The 25,526-nt window shown below is 36.8% G+C and overlaps 1 protein-coding gene across 6 annotated transcripts in view; it reads left to right on the forward strand.

Moving 5' to 3' along the window:
• Positions 1-696: 696 nt before the first annotated feature.
• Positions 697-25,526, forward strand: part of tp53i11b (tumor protein p53 inducible protein 11b) — a 67,210-nt gene continuing 42,380 nt past the window's right edge. The window contains exon 1 of one of the 6 annotated variants that reach the window (XM_084123753.1): positions 697-876. The gene's annotated coding sequence lies outside the window, so the exon portion shown is untranslated. Of the gene's footprint in view, positions 877-1,154; positions 1,441-25,526 lie in introns of those variants that run through there. The other 5 variants (XM_084123755.1, XM_084123751.1, XM_084123756.1 and 2 more) reach the window with 5 other exon arrangements.

Consider the following 25,526-nt stretch of genomic DNA (forward strand, 5'->3'; position numbering starts at 1 on the left):
TAATAAAGAGTTAGTGACTTTTTATGTTATAACTTTGACTTTTTATTTCATAATCATAGTATGTCATCATTTCATCTTTTTATCTCATAATTATGACTTAGTTGGCTATGTCATACTTACAGAATGTCATCATAATTATGACAGTGGGCTAAGCCATAATTGTAATAATAATAATAATAATACATTTTATTTATATAGTGCTTTTCAAGAACCCAAGGAGACTTTACATTACTTTTAATGTCAGAATTCTGAAATGAAAAAGTCAAAATGATGACTTGTCACAATTATGACTTTTCATTTCATAATAGAGATTTACCAAAGCATTAGGCTATTAGTGCGGAAATGGGATTCCAGAAATAGCAGTTCAAGCTATTTGTTGACCTATCTACACCACTAGTATTAATGAAGGTGTTTGAAAGGCATTGGGAAGCAGATCGAGCTGCTGCAACCACAACAGGCACTTGTTGATCAATATGTTTCCTTTTCCAATGTTTTTATCCTTACAGCATGTTTCCCTGTTACCAAGGACACAGTTACAGCCTTGTTTGGAAGTCAACACTATTTTTACAATCTTGTTTAAGCTATAAAAATCTTAACAAATCACTTTTCAGACTATAAAGATATAAAGATAAAGATTTCCGTGAGGAATCTGTATGTCACGTGTATACGAGCGCTCTGTGTATTACGGTAGACAGCGCTGAGCCGATGCTGTGTATATGTGACATTACGGTAAATTTATAGATCAGTCGGAGTCTTGGTTGTTTGCAAACCCAAAGAGCACCGCAATGTAAATTTATCAAGAGAATAATCGGACCGCATACCGAAAATAGCGCTGCAGAAACGCAGAAGACCTCCGAAGCTTCTTTCAACTAACTGGTGAGAAATATATTAATTTTGTTCATTTGGATTTTTATTACAGGTTAAACATCTTTGTGCGGACGCTAGCCTACATCTATCCATCTCACATAGTTATACACAGGAGTTCTGGCTATTCTCTTTGATTCATAACCGAGCAAATTAGAGAAACGCACGCGGTGTCGCAGGAATGACAAAAAAGTAGTGCGATTTCTTCCAGTAGGAAGTTAATTTTAATTCACTGTTGAACAGACCACGCTCAACACTGCTCAAAATGTGTTTTATAAAGTATATGGAGAATACAAACAGCTTGGAGTACTGAAGGCACGCGCGCGCGCTCGAGCACGCGACAACTTACTATTGCACAAAACGGACAGTTTTGACAGTTATGGACGTTTCCTTAAGAAGCACCTCCTTTAAAACGTAAGATTGGATTGGCAATACTTGTGTTGTGTAATATCACACTTTCTGAGTTGCTTGAAACACATTTCTGTCTTTAATACTTGTCACCAACTGGTGCGTCTCGCGCGGCTCTGGACGTTGATAAGACAGATTCCCTCACACTACAGTCAGTAATGCGCACAGGTTTGTCTATCTGTTATTTGTCTTTAGTTTCGGTCATTCCGCTCAATGTGTCTTGTTTTTATGCTGAAAAAGTGTTTTAAAGTAAATGTTAGCATAGGCTTTAAATGTTGGGAAATGCCTTTTTACAAATAATTGATTTTTAATAGGCTAATAATCATGGTTTCCTTTAATTTCATACATTTGTTATGAAGTTGACAGTTGATGGTAACTGTTTGTTATGAATTATATAGGCTGCTAAATAATTATATAACAATTATAAAGTGCATCATTGCTATTAAAGCAAAGAGAAGTTGAAAACAGGTCAAAAAGACATCCTCAATCACTGTATTTTTTATATTTGAAGAAAAATACCTGTAATAACACAAATATGAGGGTCACAAATGGCATGTTTTGGAATGACAGCTATTGCAGTGTTTGATTTATTCCATACTTTCTGTAAGTCATCTTCAATTGGACCCAAAAGGTTTTTTTTTTTTTTTTTAACTGCATGTACAATGCTTGTTTATCTGGCCAACAGAACATGATATTATGTAAAAAGTCTAGACATGCTTTTAAAAGATTTTTTTTTTTTTTTAAAGTCTGTTGCACTTTATACTCTCGGGAATGCTTTTAACCCACTGTCTTTGCACATATTTTGAGCAAAGCAGGGGCTGAAATTTAAACTGTAATAATATAAAAAAGCCTTTGCACACTCATGGTATTTCTATGCAAGAAGCTTTTGGAAAAGAGCCGCACAGTTGTGTCAACAAAGACATTGATCCCTTTTCTCCTCTCAAACTACCAGCATCTGAGCTTTGTTATGCTTTCAAGTATTTACTGTTAGTAGTCTTTCTGCATGCAATCATGTTCTTGGCATTGTAAATGATTTCTTGGAAGTCTCCGCTCCCTGTCTGATGTGTTACTTGCTCTGCTTAAGGTCAGAGAGTAATTGTTGCTTACAGTCTTAGTAAAACGCCAAGTGCAAGGACAGATGCATGGAAATGTTTGGGTAATGTCTGGCTGTTTTATGTCCTTGTTTCCTGTCATATAATTCACACCAGTCCCTTTTTCCGCCATTTGTTTCTGTGTGGTTTGTCACGTAACAGCTCAACTCAAATAACCATCATGGTCACCTATATGCCTCGAGGTGAGTCCTCAAGCAGCTGATTTATGAGAAAAGCAACACTGCTGCGATCCAAAATCCATAGCACTTTTTAAGCAGCTGATCATAACGCACAATACAGCGGTTGTGGTCGTTTGTGTTTTCCTGGTCTTTATTCTTGAGACAGGTGTGGGCGGTGAATGTGTGGGAATTTATTACTCAAAGGAGGAGGAAGAAACGGTATCCCGTTCTTCCCGATTCTGTTACCATGGTTACATATAAGAAGCAGGGGTTATGCATTTTATATAAAGTGCAGAAACCAATAGTTTGAAATAGGGGGCTTGAAAGAGCACTAAATCTAGATCATATGTGCACTGGACCAGAATTGCTTTTTGTCCATTTCAGATGTCTCATGAGAACAGAATGTGTAGTTATGCATGTGCAGGTGAAATATGGAAGAAAACACCTTTTTGTTGTGTGCAAAGTCAAGTCTAAGATTAATTATGGTGAGCTGCATTAAATATCTTCATAATAGATGACATTTCTGGGTGTCAATGATATGAAGTGACCTGTAAAAAGAGTCATTATTCATGAGGCTACTGCAGCTTTTACCCTGCTTTCATTCGATGAGGCTGGGAAGTGCACCTCAACTCAATATGATCTCTTTGGTTTACTAATCAAACCGGTAGTGATGATGATGATTTAATGTCACTGCAAAGAGGCAAACCACTCTGTTGCTAGTCCTCAGGAGCACAGCACTCTGGGTAAGACAAGCAGATGGTGACCTGCTTTCTGTCCGGTCTTATTCTATCACTGGGTTGATTTATCAAACACTGTCCTGTGAAACTGTGACGGCACCATATTTTCAGATACTCGGACCAAGGAATCTTCAATTGCTGTGTGATATGGTGATGGACAGTTTGGTGGAAAATACGTATTATTGGTGATGTTAATAGTAGTGAGTTGAATGTGTGATTAGGACAGAGTCGTTTATTCTCTAATAATGAGTGTTCCCTTCAGTCATAGACTGTGCAGCATGTATAATATATTAGTGTGTGCAACAGGCCTTAAAATGTGATATGATTCATTGTAGTCGACACAATACTGTTTCCTCCTGCCCTACAGGAATCGGTTTGTGATTCCTGATATTTATGCCTTTGCATTTACACTTTTCATGTGATTTCTTTGTAGAGAACACAGGCTCATTGTAAATACTTAAAATGTGCAAAAACGTACCTATACGTTTCAGTTTCCAGCTGAAATGAACACTAGAGGTATTAAAAGCACCAACAACTTTTATTCCCTTTTACACAAATTATGATAACCGTGATGAGATTATTGATTAATAAAGTTTATTTTTTGCACAGTTCCTTGCACAATACTATGTTATGACCTCAAAACACTTTTACCGTAGTGCATGATTTGTAAACTAATACATTTTGACGTTTGAATTACATAACCAACTCCATATATATTTCTTTTCGGACTTGGTGAACTTGCTTGGAAGCTCACCTGGTATGCAGAGATCTCAGGTACAAGTCCCATGAAACACGGGAGTCTCGTCACTTGATAAAAGAGCTCAAAGTCTTGTAGAAGTGAACGAAAACAGCGTTAAATAACCATGGTAATAAGATGTTGCTACAGTCATGTTGAACTGTTGAAAATTAAAGACTCTATGTAGCGCCAGTCACTGTTTAAACTGCCGTTATTCATGCTACAAGCAACGCAATATCATTTTGCAAAAATTTACCCTCAGGCACATTTTTTTATTACACTGGGCAGTTTAATAAACCTGCATCTGCAATGTAGAAAAAAATATATATAACACCTCTTGTGGACGTGCCAACAAGGGATGCGTGATATATTGGATTCATATCAGTTATTGGCCAAAATTACTAATGCTTTTACGTTTTTTGGTATTATCCCATATTAGATATATATCGGCAGATATTTGATTCTTTATTTAATTGGATATTTGTCCTATTAAGTTAATCCTTAGTAGCTGGTTATGTACATTATAATGATGTGATGCCTAAAACTTAATATTATTTCTTGTGTGTTATATTTATATATATATATATATATATATATATATATATTATTATATATATATATTATTATATATATATTATTATATATATATTATTATATATATATATATATATATATATTTTTTTTTTTTATATAATCAATAAAGTATAACATTTTATATCGACCATATAGTTAAAATAATTATGGCTTCAATCAATATTGACCAGAATATTATTATCGGTACATAATTTCCTACATGCACACTTAATACTTGGTCTTGGTGGCCATGAACTTGAAAGCTACAAATATGGTCTTTTTTGTTGTTGTTGAAAGATTGAAAGCTTGTGTCGTGTTGTAACTGTTGTATTTCAGAAACCTCTTTCTGAAAAGAATTTTGACCACTGACGTGTACAGCACTAAAGGTGGTGACTAATATCTTTAATAAAAACATAGGCATGTGTTTTTATATCAAGCATCTGTCACAAAGCGAGGTGTTCTGAGAAAAGGTTAGTGTGTTCTTCTGATTGATTGGTCCCTCAGAGTGAGGATCTAGTTGAGCTTCTAGATTAATTTCCTCCAACACTGTTATGTCAGCAGGGCACCGCTGTGCCACAGAATGAACAGATGTCCTCTCCTGGATTTCTCACAGATTGAATTACTACGCCTAGGCAGCCCAGGCTCTTAGAGACTGCATTGTTGCAAGGCTGAAAACAATCCCTTTGATTTTAGCCAAGGTTTTAATATGGTTAAAGCAAGAAGAGAAGAATGTTTCACATTTTGGGTCTAAATATTTCTAAATAGGCAAATTAGTGTCTGCCAAAAGTATCTAAGACCCTGAAGCTCATGCGTGGGCTTATCAGGTTTCAGAAGCTGTCGTTTGGGATTTAGGCTAATTCATTGCATGGTTTGATATGAGTTGTTCTGACTTGACTTCTACACAACCTGCTTTTGTTTGGCATGACGCAGACAAGCTGACATCTGTGTGTAGAGGAATATTCCGAAAACAAATTAAGCTTTGTCAATAGAATGTCAATTGCCTCAGGAAATGATTTCAACTCATTGAAAAGACAAAGAGTGATAGTCTATGTGGTGAATATCCAGTACCGCAAAGTTATAGAGTTGTAAAGTTGAATTAACCTTCCTTTAAGTAGGAATGCATAATATATTAAAACCATATAAGTTATTATTGGTCGATATTAGAGTTTTTGTTTTTATATATATATATATATATATATATATATATATATATATATATATATATATATATATATATATATATATATATATATATATATATATATATATATATAATATATATAATATATATATATTTTAATCAGTGTCAGTTGATATAAGGCCATGTTGTATATTTAATTGTGCATGCTCATTTTTCCTATTTTAACATTTACTTTTACCACCACGATCCAACACTCACTTAAAGTTAATCTCTAAGATCACTAAACATTTATTACATATTTCAAACTGTAGTGTACCTTATAAAGTTGTGATGCCTAAATTGATTTGTATCTTTTAAAATGATTGATTTCAGTGATTTATTTTGTAATTTATTTCGACAAAATTGTATACAAGTTTAATGTCAGCCCCTTGTATTGGTTATCGACCATACATCAAAATAATTATAATTACAATTTTGTTTAATTTGGTGCCTTGCTAAGTAGGACTTTCATTTTAAGGACTGTTTTAATTATATTTAAAAAAAAATCTATTGATTTCTGAAGTTTTTTTTAGTAATGTCTAGTCATTGATTTACACATCTATAATGTCTTAAATTATCTTTATTTGATTAATCATGGTTAGTTTTGATTGATTTATCACCATAAGGTGTAATTAACCGGATTGAAATTTTCAGTAAATGAACAGTCCTTACAGTATAGCCCCTTTAACACAGCGCGTTGATCCTGGGAAATTGGCGTAAAATTGCTAGAGTGCCTTCTGTGTGAATGCAAACACGTCCCGGGATTGATGCCAGGATTGATGCCGGGATGGGGATCTAGTAACATTGCCGGGATCAGTCCCGGAACACGCCCTGTGTGAACAAAAGCCAGGACCAATGCCGTAAGGGGTGTGTCATAGTGAGAACTTGATGCACAACGTAATGGCGGCTTATTGGATTAACATGTTGAAAAGAAGTCATAATCGAAAAAAAAGTTGTGATTTGACCACGAAACATGTTGTACATAAACAACGAAGTTTGAACATCAACATCTAATGCCTGATCAGCTGCCATGTTGTTCAAAGCAATGCAAACAATTCCGCTGTTGTACCACAACATGTTTTCGACGTGTACGTTACACCTCACGTGTCTTTACGGGATCTTTGCGAGATGTGTGTGAACGCACTCACAGATTCCGGAAAATCACTGGCAGTGTAAATGAACCAAAATCAAACGATCCCGGGACAAATCCCGGGACACATTATCCGTGTATTTTCCAAAATCTCTGTGTGAAAGGGGCTCAAGTGTCCCACTCTGTTAAATAATCACACTCTTTTGCCCGGTTTCACAGACAAGGCTTAAACTAGGCCTAGTCCCAGAATAAAAAGCATGTTTCAGCTGTCTTAACTAAAAGCAACTGGCACTGACATCTTATATGTCAGTGTCATTGTTTTGTCTGTTTAATAATGTTTTTTAAGGCATGTTTATAAAATCTGCTTAAATGTCCTAGTTTAACTAAGGCCTAGTCCTGGCTTAGTCTAAGCCTAAACCAAACCTTTGATTTCTAAGTTTAGCTCTGTGCACTTTTAAAGGCTCTTTGACTGCTCTCTATTGTTCTGTTTTGCAGACTAAACAAAATTAAAGCAGGTTAGTTTACTGACTGTGTTTATGCAACACATTGCAGCACATGACTGTCTTAAATTAGAAAGGGTAGACAGACTTGCTTTTCCATACTGTTAGAGATGGTCATGCTGTCTTAACTGACGTTCTTCTCATTATTGGCTCTGGCTCAGCTGTGGTTTATTGTCATTACTGGTGAGAATGATCGTGTTCTTTCTAACACTACCCAGTGGACCTTTCTCACTTGTGTGAGACAATTGGCGACCAATAAGAAAAGCACTACGGGGCTCGGGGACATACTGATATAATTTCTCAGAATGATTTTCTTATGAAATGATCTTGGGTTATGCTATTAAAATGCTGTATTGCCACATGAGCGTTCAAAGGTCTGTTTAGCTGGTGCCAGTTCAATTCTCTGCAATCTTTCCAAGGACTCAGCATGCAGTTTTTTAATTCCAGTGATATTTGGTGATGCAGGTCAACAAAGATTAAGCCTTTTTTTGGTTTGGAAATACATTGTGATCTTATGCTTTTGTTTAAGGCTGATTTAAGGCTGATGACGTGCCATACACTATACGATATGTGTTCTAAAATCGGCTCCAAATATCAAACTTGGTTTGATGTCCTCTAACTGGAGTCAATCAGTCTGTGCCAATCATACACTACGCAATTTTCTGTGAAATCTGTCAAAATCTACAGACTGGTTGACTGTTGACTGTTGACTCTTCTAGACTGTATGTCAGGATAAAAGTCTGAGCAAAAGTCATGTAGACTATATTCCAGCCTTTAAATGTACTTCAGAAGTGTTTTCTGTTCTTAATATTGCTGTAGTAGTTCCACTTTAAATGAAATGGCTACAAAAGTTCTTTAATCCATGCTTGGAGTGGAAACATAGTTATTTTACTCCTTAAGATTACTAGCCAGAGCAGCAGTCAAACAATAACATTCCTTTGCTTGATAAAATATACTTTTTACCTCTGTGTTCTTCTGGATTGTTGAACAGTTGAGGTCATTGCTGCAGTTGTGTGCTTAAAGCTGTGCACGGTTTCAGTGTTTGAACTGAGGGACACCCTATAAGGCCCAAAAAAGTTCCCCGTGGTTTTTCATTAACTAGAATACCGCGCTGACACAAAGGGACATTGTCCATTACTTGTACCAATTTCATAAGGCGCTAATCCAAATAAGAATTTTGTTTATCTTAGAACCGAACAGTCACTAGTTTATAATAATTATGATATGCTAGTAGTCTTTCTTTATCTGACACCAGGAGTGTCCAATCCTGCTCCTGGAGGGCCACTGTCCTGCTGAGTTTAGCTCCAACACAACCCAAATAAACACACCTGATCAGCTAATCAAGGGCTGTGTACGAAATCGTCCCCTATACACTCATTCACTATTCCTTACATTACTCCACTAATATAGTCCACTTGAGGGAGTGAATGAAAACGAGTGAGTGAATTTGGACACTGAGTGAACCGGAAGGGCTGCCGCTTTTTTTTGCGCTTGCTAATGATTTGAAATTTGGCAAACTGGCAGCTCCAGTAGTTATGAAAAGATTTATCTTGAATTCTGTCATGGAAGCATAAACCTTATTATTTAATAATCCATTAAAAAAAAAGGAATTTATACCTATAAGATATACCACATTGGACCAGCGTTTTGGAAAATGGATGGATGATTCACCATCTTCTGGGGAGACGCGGAACTTCATTTAGCATGACCCTCACAGTGCATTATGGGTATTCTCTAGTCATTGAGCGTACATCAGTTGTACACTCGTTGTTGCGGTGCATTATGGGATTGAATGAGTGCACTCGATAACGTCTACTATGGTTTCTGACACCACTAAAAATGGCTGTCTCCTCAAATAGTGCCCTATTCAAGGGTATAGGGGTGATTTTGGCTTACTAGGCATACTATAAACTTCCATGCAGGTATGTTGAGGTAAGTCGGAGCTCCAGGACAGAGTTTGGACACCCCTGCCCTGTCTTATGTAATGTTAACTCACTATCAGACAGTGCTAATTAACCATTTTATAATTGGGCAATTCTATTCAAGTAGAAAAATATTTTTGAGTTGTAATGATATTTCATAATATTACTATCTAATTACTGTATTTTTGATCAAATAATTGCAGCCTTGATGAGCATAAGAGACTTCTTTCAAAAACATATTGTACCGAACCCAAACTTTTGAATGGTATTGTACTTTTTTAATGCACATTCTTGGTCTTATTGTGACTGATTCATTTGTATATTTTAATACAAAGTAAGACGTATTTAATGAAAATGTAACTTGCTCTTCCTCTGAAATAACTTTCCTTTTCAGCTGAAGTCACTTACACAGACTAGAATGTTAACTAATAGGCTAGTTGTTTTAGCAAACTTGCATTTGGTCTGGCACAATTATTGTATTTAATGCCCAGATTTCACAATCCAAGCAATTCCCAATGGAAATTGGATTGGATTGACTTTAAGGAGAACCAGTCAGCAGCCCACACATAATCTGTGCTGATATTGAGGGAAAAATGCTTCCAAATTTCGTGAAATAAATTTTAATTTAGTAAAATATGTTAAAAAAAGTTTCTGCAAAATGCAGTTGCAACATAAAAAAAAAGTTCTGAGGACATTTTCAAAGCTTTTCTGAGAATATCTGTGGGCTCTGATACCATGCGGGAAATTAATCAGCAGTGGGAAGCTTATCTGCTCTTTTGAGCACGACTGGAGAATATTCAGCGAAATTCATCATAACTTATGGCGGTGTTGTAAGGGTTTGGTATATGCCCTGCTCATGAATGGTGGCGTACAGTCAGAACCTTATAAAAGAACCATTAATGGTGACTTGCAAGCCTTGGGCGAAACTGACAGTGTTTCAAACAGAAGCACTGTTTTGACGCAACTAAGGCGTTGTAGCAGCAATGAATGTCATGTTTCATTGGCAGTGTGAACACACATCTCTTTCACATTTGTTTCAGTGGTGGTCTATGGCTGTATTTCATTGCTGAACTTGTTGCATGGCAGTGTTTGAGGGTGTGGTGATGGAAGATAGACAAAGAAGTACAGTAATTCTCCGAAATTAGCTGGTCTCCTAGTCCATGTTTTATCTTTCACATCTGTTCACGCCAGTGCTCTCGCTTGAATCCCTCTATTTATGAGCTTAAGATAGATATAGCGAATGGGATTTCAGTGTAGTTTACTGCATAGACATCTCACACTGATTTAATTTGGAAGGTTCAGACAATTTTTTTTGCCTTTTAAAACATGATTTATAAATTAAGAAATGAACAACGCTGAGAAATTACGAGATGTTTAATCTAGATTTAAACTGGGAGAGTGAGTCTGAGCCCTGACATTATCGGGAAGGATATTCCAGAGTGTAGGAGTTTTGTGATCTTAAAGAGTGTGATGGTTTGGTGATAGAAGATCGGTTAAATACACAGAAGCTAAACCGTTTAGGGCCTTATAGGTCAGTAGCAATACTTTGTAATTGATAGAACTTAATAAGGTTACCAGTGCAGAGATGATAAAATTGGTGTTATATGATCATATTTTCTTGATCTAGTCAGAACTCTAGCAGCTGCATTTTGGACCAATCGTAGCTTGTTTACTGATGATGCAGGACAACCAGCTAGTAATGCATTACAGTAATCTAGTCTAGAGTTCATGAATGCATTAACTAGCTTTTCTGCATCAGAAACAGATAGCATGTTCCGTAACTTAGCAAGGCTGCTTTTGCAACCTACAAAATATGATTTTTGAAAGACAAGTTGATGTCTAATAGAAGTTAACACCCAGGTTTTAACTGTAGAGGATGAAGTAACTGTATATCCTTCTAGATGCATATTGTATTTAATTACACGGCTCTGTGAAATACTTAATTCTAATTGGTCAATCGCGCCATCCAGCGCATGTTATTCCCAGATAACAACCGTTCAAAATAGATAACGCAGGCTTATCCGGGTGACTTTTCTTGGTGGAAATTTTGCATTTGGTGAGCTAATAAATTATTAAAACTCAGTCGAATCAATATTTTGTGTACAGTTATATATGCCATCCAGAATCGTGGACTCGCTCTCTCTTGTTTCATACAAACGCAGCCGCTGCCATTTTGTGACTATTGTTTTGTACACTGTTGGATTATAAAATACAAACAGGTATGATTTTAAAACAGTTTAATCTGAAATCAATTTATCTTATCTCCATAATTATTTATGTGGCGAAATGCTGTGTAATAAGTGGTATGACTGCATAGTACCGTATCCCTTAAATGTCCGTCTCGTTTGAACTTCCGCTCTCTCCGCGGAAGCTTTGCGTTTAAAGAACTAATAAAATATTTCAACTCAGATCAATATTTCGAGTCTAATTATTTATTTACTTGCAAGTAGCCATGTAATAAGCGGGATAATGTACATCCAACCGGTCGTTCTCTCAAAATAACCCCCTTCAGGCTGATGGAAGACCCCTCCGCTTCGCGCATTCGTTTATTGTGAGAGAACAACCGGCTGGATATGTACATTATCCCTTACATAAGAGATTCTGTGTACAGGTTTTTGGTCCAATAAGTAATACCTCAGTCTTATCCGAATTTAATAGAAGAAAATGACAGGTCATCCAGTATTTTATATCTTTAACACACTTAGATAATTTAGAGAATTCATCTGGACGTGATAAAATGTATAACTGAGTATCATCAGCATAACAGAAACTAATTCCATGTTTTCTAATAGTATTACCAAGGCGCAGCATGCATTGAAAATAGCAGAGGGCCTGTTGTGTCAAAAACTCTCGCCTGATTCGCCACAGATTGCAAAGCACAACTGCTTTTAACATTGATAATAATACGAAATGTTTGCTGAGCACCAAATCAACATATTAGAAATATTTCTTTAGAATAATGTGACACCAAAGACTGAAGTAATGGCTGCTGGAAATTCAGCTTTGCCATCACAGAAATAAAAAAAAAAAATATTTCACAATATTACTACTTTCACTATTTTGGAACAAATAAATGCAGCCTTGGTGAGCACAGGAGACCTTTCAATAACAAAATAAATCGCACTGATCCCAGACTTGTGGTAGCAAACATGTACCTGCAGGTCATGGTCAGAGGGGATGTTCAGCGTGTCCCAGTTTCCGGTTTCATCCCTGTAAGCAGTGAGGAATGTCCTCCCATTACACATTACACATGATTGTGTTCTATATGACGTAATACAGTGGCCTTAATTCACTCTGTTTACAGTCTGTTATTTTGACTTTGCTTGCAGAGAGGCCTGGAGTGGGTGGAGGGACTTTTCTGTCCTTTGTTTATTTTCTTATATTATTTATTTTTATTCAAGGCCATGCATGATGTGCTTATCTGACTAATCTGGTTATCTCAGTTGGTTGAACATAACAAAAATGTAACAAAAATGTAAACACAAAGCAGACTGACATGTCCTCCAGTTGCTTATATTCCTGTACAGTGTGAGTCTGAAGTGATAGTTTACGCAAAGATGTTTGAGAATTGTCATTCATGGCATGCCATTCAAATGTTTATAGTAAAAAAATTAAATAAATCCAAGATTCCAAGTCTTTTGAATCCACATGATAGCCTGAGGAACAGACTGAAATTGCTATTCACTGAAAAGCTGCATAATGATACTTCAATTTTTTTTTACTTTTGTTTTAAACCATATAAGCACCATATGAGTTTGGAGAGACATGACGGTGTGTAAATAATAACAGACTTTAATTTTGGGGTAAACTAATCTCTGAAAAGTTATATCAAACCTGCTGATGTAGTTATTGGGATTTTCCAATATTTTTATTGCTAAAGGATTCAAATTTTTCAACAAAAGATTCAAAAAGATTACATTTAATCTTAAACCTCTAGTATAATCTTAGTAACGTCTAATGATGTGTAATGCTGTTATATGAAGTCAACATGAAATCAAAATTGACTTCTTGTTTTTATGGAGAATTTATCAATTATTTATTAGTGTACATCGTAATTAATGTGTCCTCCTACTAATCTTTGAAAATCTTTCCACAATCTTTCTATGATCCAATCAATTCCCAAATGGACAAAATACCAACAAAGTCCCGTCCTACATTTTTTTTTTTCTTGTTCAATAAGTTGGATACACATAACAATATTGAAGAAAAGTCAGTCGCAATTTCTGGTTCATGCTGACTTTAAAAATGAATTGATTCCTCATCACATAATGTGATCTTGAAAATGGTAATGGCTACAAATAAAAACCAGCCATTGCAAGTAAATGTTATTGAATTATTTTCATGGGGGCAGATGCAATATTACAATGACTTGCTGCTTAATTGACCTTTTAGACCATTTCTTTATATTCCTTGTCCTATTTGGCACATGTTCCTCAGTGAAACACATCCAAATAATTTTGAGAGAAATTAAGACAAATATATGTAAATAAATGCAAATGTATGGCAACAACCTGGCCACCTGCTGACTGAGTGATGGAAATCCATGATCCAGTTATGCAGGTTTGAATCCTGCTAAATAACCTCTCGAAGTAGACCTCTATTATGGTGATGTAAGAGCAAGACTGACAGGCATGGAGAGCGAGAGAGTCGCATTAGAAGGAACACTGACTGAAGACAACGTCGATGTGCTGATGATAGGAGCTGTCATTGAAAATCCCATTTCTAACCTCTTATAAAGCTGTTTCAGATGACAGTCGAGTTTCATTCTCACATATTATAGTCTCCTGCTTAACCCTTTGCAGTATGTCTTCTACTAGCTGCCTTTGGCCATAAAGCCTTGTTGTTGAGGATGAATGGGCATTAGAAAGCACTCAAGCATCAGTATTAGAAAGCACATCAAGCGTTCAGCATTCCCTCGAGAAAACAGCTCTGTATGATTTTTCTTTTAAGCAAATTGAAGCACTGTAATAGCCTCCAGGAAAGTTCACTTTCATCAATAATTTTGTACAAAAAAAGAGCATATTTGTGTTAGGAGGCGTTGATTTAATCTATCCTGGTAGAAATTCTCATTCATAGATCCAGATTCAATTGAAGCCATTCTTGTTAATGTGCTGTTTATTGCCTTTTCTAAAAATAAAGAAAGGTACAAACAGAAACGCGCAGCATGGGAGGAAGAACGCTCACTGACTGATTAACAATCGGCAAATGGAAAAACTCCCAAATTAGATTGTCATGAAATGTACTGAAAACATTTGCGCCGCTTGTTTATATTTTGCCCTAAAAACACAATGTTATTAGGGGGATATGAATTGGAAGATGTTATTGTCAACCATTATAAAGCACCATAAATTAAATGCTCTTATGATTGAAACTGTGATAGATTGTTTTTAATCGTCACCTGAAAGATGTAATAAACCTTTTGTTTTTGCTGAAAGAATACTCACATTAGTGCATTTACACACACACACACACACACACACACACACACACACACACACACACACACACACACACACACACACACACACACACACACAAATACTGTCGTAATTGAGTTCAGGTCATTTCAGGTAAGGGAAATAACAATGGTTACGGCTGCTGTAATTTAAAGCCTTGGCTATAATAGTATTTTATAGTATATACAATATAGATTAAAATGTGTTAATAAATATGTTAATAAATAACAGTATATACAGTATATTGTTTTGAGGATATACATAATATGGACAAACCTCTGGTCTAACTGTAATTTGTATGGATTTTCAACACATACAGGTTTTCTTTTTTAATTTAATATTATCATGTGAATACACCAAACAAACCCTTGGTGGCGATTCTTAAGACAACTGTGAAAAACACTTGTTTTCACCTCCATGCCGAGGGACATTATGTGTGTGTGTGCGCGTGTGTGTGTGAGAGATAAAGTGTGAGCGAGGAAGAAAGGGAATGAGAGTGCAATAGAGAGTGTTATTCTTTGGTTGTTGTTTATACTGAACAACAAAAGAACAATAGGACAATGCTGAAATGATAGTTTTGTCAAGGGAAATATTGTTTTCAAACTTTAGAATGGGTTCAGTGTACTTAAGTCACATGCATTGTGTCCCAATCAGAATTAGGAAGTCAAGAATCACTAATATTAGTAAACCAAAGGTGGCCAGATGATATACTGATTTACAAAGTGTGCATCAATTAAAGGGTTAGATCACCCAAAAATTATCCCATAGTTGACTTAACCCCAAGCCATCCTAGGTGTATATGACTTTCAGCCAAACACAATCGGAGTTAAATTAAAAAATATCCTGGCTCTTCCCAGCTTTATAATGGGAGTGAATGGTACCTTAGATTTTGAAGCCCCAAAAAATCATCCATCTATCATAAAAGTAATCCATACGACGGGGTTAATAAAGGCCTTCTGAAGCAAAGTGAAGAAAAATATCCATATTTATAACTTTATAAACTATAATCACTGGCTTCTGGTAACGGCCGTACGCGAGTTGAGTTTCGGCAGAAGAGTGACCTCTGACCCGACGCATGATGGATGATGTAGTAGTGTAAGCATAGGTGAGAGCAGACGCCTCTCGTGGTTCAAACTAATAGGGCTGGGCAACAAACTCAAGATCATTCGATATTTCTCTTAAATGATTCTTGTTTTAGACTTCCAATTCTTGACCAATTTTTTGTTTTGTCCTCTGCTCTTCTGTGTTTGTCAGTAGGTCATGCGTCAGGTCAGAGGTCACTCTTCCGCCGGGAACTGCTTGCGTACGGCTGTTACGGGAAGCCAGTGATTTAGGCTACGTTTACACGGAAACGATCTGAAGAGAAAACGCAAAAGTGATCACTTTTTATTCTGCGTTTAGACGAGCGTTATGGGGGGGAAATCTGCGTGCATATGGTGACGCAAAAGTGTGTGAAATTCAATGTAGTATGCACTCCAGGCGGCTAGGTGGCAATGTGAAGCACTGATCGGTGCCTTCACTGTCTAGCAGACTTTTGCGGTTTTACCGTTTAGACGGAAATGCGACGGTGGAGCGTTTTTAAGATTTCCACTCTGGAGGGTGGTTTCACTTTTTTGCGTTTTTAAGCCCCAAAAACGCCGTCGCCGTCTAAACGAAAGGCACATCTGATAAAATATTTTTACGTTTTCACCCGCGAGCGTTCTCGTGTAAACAGGGCCTTATAGTTTTTAAAGTGTTCTAGGGTGTCAATAATCATTTTTACGTAGTCAAAATTACTTTCCCATCAAGTAAATAATTTTAGTAGTAGTATGTGAATTAGGAGACAGCCAGACACTCTTTTAGAGATCATGGTATGCTTGTGCTAAATTTGATAGAAGTCCATGCATTCATCACCATTCAGATTGTCTTTTAAATAGCTTTTTAAATCTAGGGATGCAGTTGAAACACTTTGCCATTTGAATCATTTATAGATGAATCTGTAGGCTATTAGAACATTTGTGTACAATATGTGTTTAGTAGACAGAATGCATGCATAATGTTGGAGTGTATGCTGTACAGGAAAACCTATAAAATAAAATGTCATAAAATACAGAACACATTCACTCTTTGCAAAGCCACAGAAAGTCAACATGAATTGCTTTTTGCAACCCATTTTACTTTTGTATTATGACATTTCTGAGTGAAACTGGATAGAGAAAAGAAGTGAAAAGGCTAGGGAATTGTTTGGATTGTAAAAAGTAGGCTTTGTATATCAGAAAGGAGCCTGGCTAAATGCCAGTCTGCTAAAACACAGCCTAAATAGCTTTTTTGGCTATTGGTTAACGTTGTCCATTATCCATTAAACATTTACAGATAAGGAAGCAGAAACTTGCATTAAGGAAATAAAACGTTCATTTTGATTTCATGTTGAGTGTCCTAATTAATTTGGAAATTAAAGTGTACATACTTTTTGTCACCTTAACCCATCTCTAACCTAAAATTCAGTAATGATTGTCTTTCTAAACTGGCTCTGCGAGCTATTGTGACAGTAGACGGCGCTGGCAGAATTGTGAAGGGTTTTTGATCAGTTGCTTGACGTGGAGCTTCTCTGTGGAGCTTCACACACCACACCAATTCAAAAGCATGACTCATAAAACTGTAGAGTCGTGATATCACTGCTAAAAAGTTGCTTTACTTCTAAAAAAAGCAAGCTGGATTTAGCAGTGAGAACAGGTCAAGATATATCAAGATGTCTGTTGTTGATATGCTTGGAGTCAGCGCTTTTCAGTGCTGGGATATAATGCAATGTCATATGTCAAGAATGCTTCTTAGTTTGGCAATTTGATTGCAAAAGTTAAGCCCCTGCTTCATGGGAAACTGGAAATTCAGGCTTTTTCATTGTGCAATGGTTTTCAATTCTTTGACGTTTTGTCACTGGTAACATTGATGGAACGGCAAAGGTACATTGATGTAAATGCCTACAAATAAACACTCTAGTGTTTGTGCCACTCTGTGGGGTTTGAAAAGATAATGGTGCATGCGCAGGGCTCGAAATTAACTTTTTTACTTGGTAGCACTGGTGCTCCCAACTTCAAAAAGTGAGGAGCACCAGCAAAAATTTTGTGGCACCCACCAAAAATTAATGAGCACCACAACTACAAATTATATATTAACAGTAGGGCTGTCAAAAGATTAATCGCGATTAATCGCATCCAAAATAAAAGTTTGTGTTTAAATAATATATGTGAGTGTACAGTGTATAATTAAATTTGTATCTAGAAATACACACACATGCATGTATATATTTAAGAAAAATGTGTTATTTATATATAAAAAATTATATTTATATATAATATAAATTATATATAAATATATACAGTATATGTATGCAAATATTTCTTAAATATATACATGCATGTGTGTGTATTTATATATACAAAATAATTATACACAGTACACACACATATATTATTTAAACACAAACTTTTATTTTGGATGCGATTAATCGCGATTAATCTTTTGACAGCCCTAATTAACAGATTTCATTAATTTAAAAACAACACCAACAATCACTGGGGCTTTACACATCCTGTGGCCAGGATTTGAAATTTGGTCTTTGGCTCTCTATCATCTCACCTTGATGATATTGGCACATGATTTGTCATTTGCATACGTCATGTTAATCGCAACTCCATTCTTTTTTACCGATGTTACCAAAGTGTTACCGATTTGTTATACACCGATTCAGACGTCTCTTGAGTTCAGTGTTGGACAGATCAGTTGTTTTAACCATTCATTAAAGTGAATCGGTTCAAAGGAGTCATTAGTTTGCGAATCAGACGTGTCATTAGTGGACGTGTAGCCTACGGCACGCGTTGTGTGATTATCCCGGACATCGCACAAGATTTGTGTCAACACAGAAAACATTTCATGCACTGGATAGTTTTTTTTGTTTATTGAAATTGTGGTTTATGTCAGCTGAATGTCAATTTTCAGAGAAGATAAGGCAATGTTTTTTTTTGCACAATTCACACTCCGCGGACCTGAAAACAGGTCGCACCACAACCATTATTTGCACTCGCACAAATGCTCCCAAATATATTTTTAGGTCGCACAGATTAAATTTCAGGAGCATATGCAACCAAAATGGTCACAATTCCAGCCTGAGACTGTTGCTACAGGAGAACAAATGTCATTGGTGGAGACTCTTGCTGATGGAAATTACACAATTATTGATGGTTGAGTTGAGGACAATAACCTGCCCACTCAAGAGGAACATTTGGTCTTGCGTGCTTTTCTTTGCTCACAGTTTCAATTTGTTCGGTTTGAGAGACCCAAAGAGCCGCCTAAATGACTGTCTAAGACATACTCAATAGAGAAATCAAAGGATTCAAACACTTAACAGCTGTGCTTTGTGAGTCTGTTGCTATTTTAGGCTGTCTTGTCTTGCTTCATTAATTTCACAAGGCGTAAAAGACATCAGGCTTCAGCAGAGGTGCACTTCTGTTTTCGTCTCTCCCACAGGGAAGTTGTAAATGACCAGGATCACTTTACTCTATTGTTCAACCAGAATGGTTCACATTCTGGAGCCAGAGCCTGTTCTCGGCCAGGCGAACTGGAGTCTGTCGTGAATCGGCCGCATGTTTTACAGACTTGAGGCACAAACTATGACGTAGCGCTACTATGTCTTCTTTACCTGCTTATAACCAGTGTTCATTTTTTTGTGCAGGCAGTGCTGCACTTATGTTTTCTTCCAAAAGGCACATCCAAGGAATCCTGTCGACAACGCCAAATTCTATTACTGAATAAGAGACAAACATGTAACAATTGTCTTTAAAGATTATTTATTCCCTTGCAAGGAAAGGTCAGCAATCATACAGTCATACAAAGTGGCTGCAGAGTGTGACAACAAGAGGAGGGCATCCTTCCTTCTTAATAGTCCTGACTCCCCCAAGGTTATTTCTCGAGGCTAAATGAAGATATGTCTCAGCCATAGCTAACACATTGTTTAGATTTGTCTATCATATTATACCCTTGAATGGAGACCCTCTGTCTCGGTCATAAACCTAGGGGCTGTTTACACCTGGCCACTTCATGCGTTTTCTATCGGATAGCTATCTGATTTATCAAAAAGTCATACACATACATACATACATACATACATTCATAAGGGTTAATAACAGTTCTTTGTTCTAATAATGTGGCAGAGAATCATGGGACTCCACATGCAATCCTTGTGCATTGTGTTACCGTAATCTTATTACTAAGATTCTATGAATATAAGAAAATGCAAACACATATTCAGTTTCTTCCACACTGTTCACAGTACCGCAGTGATTCTAGCGAACCGGCAGTTTATGCGAGCTCTCATCTGTTCTTTTCAGAGATAAATTGAATCTGAAACCATTGATTCATTCGCTCTCTCACACGCTGGGTCTCTCTCTCTCGCACGCGCACGTAGTTTTATATATTTAGATGTAAAGAGCAATGTAGTGCAACGTTATTATTTCTCCACCTCCCGCTCTGCTCGAGACCAGCAAGTTTTTAGGGCCGTAGTTGAACCGATCTTTCCGACCCGGAACCTACTTTCCTGCAATGATGCACGGAACAATTCAAAAATGGACAAAGGCCGGGATCCTGCACTGGAACAGTGTCGGTGGATAAGGGGTAACAGAGCATCAGAAAGGGCCTTTGATTGGCACCTATTATGCATTTTCCGTTTTGAAATGGCTTGCCAGGGAAAGCCTGACATGAAAGGGATATCATTAAAGATAATGAAATGCAAATTTTATAGGATAATAAGTATCCTATAATCATAATGAGGCAACAGAGAGTGAAGAACAAGCTACATGTGGCAAAACCATGCTGAGGTCTGCTGTGTTTGTAAAAATTAGTCTTCACTCTTCAGTATGGACTTCTTTTTTTTCCCCCCAAGACTGTTTTAAACAAGTTTTACTAAGCCAACATTCAAAGGTTGCTTTGATAAGATTAGCCACAAAATTGACTTCCTAAATTCCTAAAAAAGAGACTTCCTAATTCAGTTTGAATGGCGCACAATCCTGTCATACAGTGTATCCATTATGGTTTTGATTTTTTTTTTTAACCTTATTTCTAAATATAAAATATATATTTGACACCATAATATAGATATGGTGTCAAGCCACAGCGTATGTGTGAAAACTGCAATTGATATTTTAATTAACTTTTATTGAACAGCAGTACTGAATCTGCCATAAACTCAAGTACTATTGGAATCAGCTTTTAAAATTGTACTTTCTGAAATGGACGCATTTTGTTTTCACATCATTTTACAACTTATTGATGATCTCTCCCCCCATTTAAGCCTTCCGTTCAGCTTCAATAGAGAATACAGTCACAGTGAGTTCTGCCAGTGGATATGCAACACGGACTTGGTAAGAAACTGGAGAGTTCCTGCTCTATCACGGATTGTAGTGCCCTAGAGCAAGACACTTGACCCACGATTGCTCCTGTGGTTGGTGTGCTAGAAGTCACTTCAGATGAAAGTGTGATTCACGCAATGACAAGGAACGAGTAAGTAGAGTGATCTGAGTAGGGTTGGGCCGATAGATGATGCCATCGTCCATCGCGATGGCTGACAGACATCACGATGTTGAGCTGGCATCGTGATACCCCCCCCCCCCCCCATGTTTCCATGGTGACGCGTCATGCTTGGCACGTGATTCACCACAGCCAAAATAGCGTTGTATGACAGAATGTTACGTTACCCCTCATCGTCCATCGCGATGTTTCACTGAAAATATCGTCTGATGACATTGGTAGACATCGCCCAACCCTAGATCTGAGGTACTTTAATGGCTCAAAGGCTGTGTTGGCGATGCCAGAATGCGCAGCCAATGGTCTTCAACTTCCTGCTAGTGTGAATGTCTGTTTCTGTGCTGTGACTGAGGAGATCCGGTGTCATTTGTTGTTTACTTCAGCAGAAGTACATTGGTCGAAAGATCAGACGTATGCTGGGAGGGACAAGATGTTTGAGTGACTTTTTTTTCACACTTTCATCACATTAGCACGAACAGAGGCTTAATGAGCTGTCAGCAAGCTGCTGCCACTCACGTGGGCCAACCTCTTCTGAACGTCCTGGGAGAGAGGCTTTCTGTGTGTGTGTTCGTCCTGCCATCCTCCACTTGATGAAGGGTGAAATGGCTTAAGACAGTATTATTATTCTTGCACTCTAACCATTTCCAAACAAAGCTGAATCATCTACTCTGCAAATGTTTTGATTTCAAGGCCATCTATCTCTGCATGCTTGGAGCGCACACAACATGAGTTTCACTGGTGGCTCTTCACACACCCACTCAGAGAGAACAAACTAGTCTATATATATGTAACGTCAATACGTGTGATCCTTTAATCTCTCAATGCCTATAGAGCTGTTTATTTCAAGTCCTAAAACTCTGAAGAGTATTATGGGTTCCCTTAGGAGTTTCTAGAATAGTGGTTTTTGATTTGTGATTAAAATAAGGTCTGTGGTTATAAAAGTATATAATTAGTGTTGGGGAAAGTTACCTAAAAAAATGAATTGCAATATTGTGTTACTCCCTGAAATGTCATTATACAGATATAGACAACATTGATTTGACAAAGTAATTGCCGTCCAAAACAGCATTGGACCTCATTGACTTTCATTGTATGGACAAAAACTGTTTTTAAAGTATCTTGTAATCCATTTTTGGGTGAAGAATATCTTTAAGTTAAGGCACACAGCTTTTTCAAAATGTACATTTGAGGTACATGGAACATGTAGTTGATTCAATAGATTAATTACAACACATTCCCAAAGGAACCCATAGTGAATTAGCCCCCGGGTTGGTCTACAAATTGAGTGGCTGTATTTGTGTGAACTGTGGCTTATCACCCTGGTCAAAGTAAGACGGACGTCTTGATGACCCCTTTGAGTAATGCTGGAGGGTGGTTTCCTGCCTGCATTGGTATGAATCACAGTGTTGTCTGTTTATTATATAAAAGTCCAATTAAGAGGGCAGCTTTGTATGCTTGTTTCAGTGTGTTAAATGTGCAGTGGCTTGTGTGCATGGCATGCTTGTTTCCTTCGATTGTTGTCTGTGATGTATGCACTTGTTTGTCTTGAAATTAAATGAATTGTTTGGTCAGACTGCAATCCATCAGTTACAGTTGTCTCATATTATTTTAAATGTCACTTGAGATATTGTGGCAGTGTCCTGTCTGATGTCATTATTTACAGAGATTGCAAGATTGCTGACAGGGTGTCACTTTCTGGCTCCTCGATGAAGATTGTGAATGGATGTACAACTTTCTGGTAGCATCAGGCCTAATGTCATCATGTCTCTAGGGACGTACCGCTGGTCTGTTGATTAAACCAAATGACAGCTTGTGTATTATTTATCAGCCAAAAGGGGAGACATCTAATGTCAGTGGATGATCTTATAAAAGACCTGTTGACTGCCTGCAAGAGACTCGGCTGGATTTGTTAGCACATCCACCTCCTGTGCATTTGGCTCAGTGTGACGTGGATCGTTTGCAGCTGCATTGATTTTGTTTTTGTCATTGTACAAAGATATATGCTCCGTGCAGGTAGCTGAGGTACAATGAGTTCCTCTGGGATTGAGAAATGAGAATGAGAATGAGAAATCAGTACACAACATGCTAAATGTAACAAAAATCAGCTACTACATTTACATAATCTTATCTATCTATAAATCACAGAAACGTCTGTCTGTGTGTGTGTCTGTTAACCACATATCTCTCGAACCGTTAGTCCGATGGATTTCAAATTCGACAGGTGTCTCGCTACGGGCACGAGTAAGTGCAGTGCCAAGTTTGACGTTGTTTGGATGAGAAATGCTAAAGATATCGTTAAATATATAATTTTTAAAAGGTTGTGGTTTAAAAATAAACATTCTGACATTAGAGGGTTGTATCGGTCAAAGAAGCCCCAAGAAGGTTGTAGTTTAAAAATAAACATTCTGACATAAACACTCAGTCAGCTACACTGTTTACTTCTGAATATTATAGTTTGGTTCCTTCTGAATATTATAGTTTTTTTTACCAAGAAACCAACAATTACTAAAAACACACACAAAAACTGATTTTGTTTCTTTACCAAGAAACCAACAATTACTAAAAACACACACAAAAACTGATTTTGCACGGGCACTTTGCACTGCTCCCTGAATCGACGGATGTGGATGTAATTCATTGTGGATGTAATTCATATTCATTTGTGGATGTAAACTGAATCTATAAGTCAGCTATGCTGTTTACTTCTGTAATTTATAGATAGATTCTGGTGCGCTTAACGTTATCGCTACCGTTTTAATAGTAGCCTATGCTATTCACCAACTAAACATATCCTATTCAATGCGATCACAGTCTCTTTCATGGGCATCATTTGTAGTAGCCTATTCACAAGCTGTTTGCTCAAGCATAGCGTTTTCTTAAATATATCGGTAAAAAAAACACTTAGAAGGTTGTGGTTTAAAAATAAACATTCTGACATAAACACTCTGTCAGCTACACTGTTTACTTCTGAATATTATATTTTATTCACGGCCATCATTTGTAGTAACCTAGCCTGCTCCCTGAATTCAATGCGTTCACAGTCTCTTTCACGGGCACCAAACCAACAATTACTAAAAACACACACAAAAACTGATTTTGCACGGGCATTTTGCACTAGTACCAAATAATTCACAATAAAATACTGTGTCCTTCATTTCTTTCCTGAAGGAAATGCAGTAGCATCGCATGTTCAGTTAAGCTCACTGATATTATTTGACTAAGTTGAACCAGTAACCAATAAACCCTGAAAATAGGGGTGTAACGGTACATTGTTATATCGAGATATTGCGATATAAAAATGTGACTATATCTGAATTTATCTGAATTTATTGAAAGGATAGCCCTTTGAGATGTAACATCTCATTTTCAAGGGGGTCCTATATGTAAGGGGGACTATATGTATAGTTGATGTAAACTATATTATATGCAATGTCCAAGCTTAACGAAACGTGACACACAAAGACAACAGGACATTCTGAGGATGCACACCAATTTTAGTACAATTCTGCCAAAAGGGGGGCGCTACAACTAAAAAACTATTATAACTCTAACCAAAAGATCCATTAAGTTGAAAATTGGTATGCATCTTCTTTGGTGAACATCCTTACATATGCTGTAATATGACTCGGATACTTCAAAAAACATAACCGCCAGCAGCCAATCAAATTTCAGCGGCTAATAACATCAAATCTGAATGCCCTACCATTACAAAAATTTATATATTTGTACATTGTGTGAAAATGAATATGTACCAAATTATGTGAAAGTTGGACTCAAGGTGGTGTTATAATAAGCAACGCTAAATTTTAGCTAATAATTCTGCAACCGTGTGGGACAGAATCAAAATTCTCGTTTCTTCTGAATTCTTGCTTTAAGCCCCAACAATAGCACATTAAAAATACTGCTGTCCATTTAAAATGAAGAGACAAGTTTGTATTCTTCACAATAATATATACTGTACAAATTCTATAAAGACTAAAGACACTTATTTTTTGTTATGTTATGAATAATAAAGTAAACACTTATGTGTTGAACGGCAAGCATAAGGTTAGAAGGCATTACAAAAACAGTAGAAATAAATTATAAAATGAGAAGGGCATTTGAGATAAATGCTTCAGATAAATAATGTTTTGAGCTGCAAAACTTCACATTATTTGAAATGGTCCTGTCCATGTTTTTTATCTAAATTTAAATGTTGAATATGAATCCACACATAAATCATATATATTTTGATT

Source organism: Abramis brama (genome assembly GCF_963993115.1).
Source record: "Abramis brama genome assembly, chromosome: 9".
NCBI lineage: Eukaryota > Metazoa > Chordata > Actinopteri > Cypriniformes > Leuciscidae > Abramis > Abramis brama.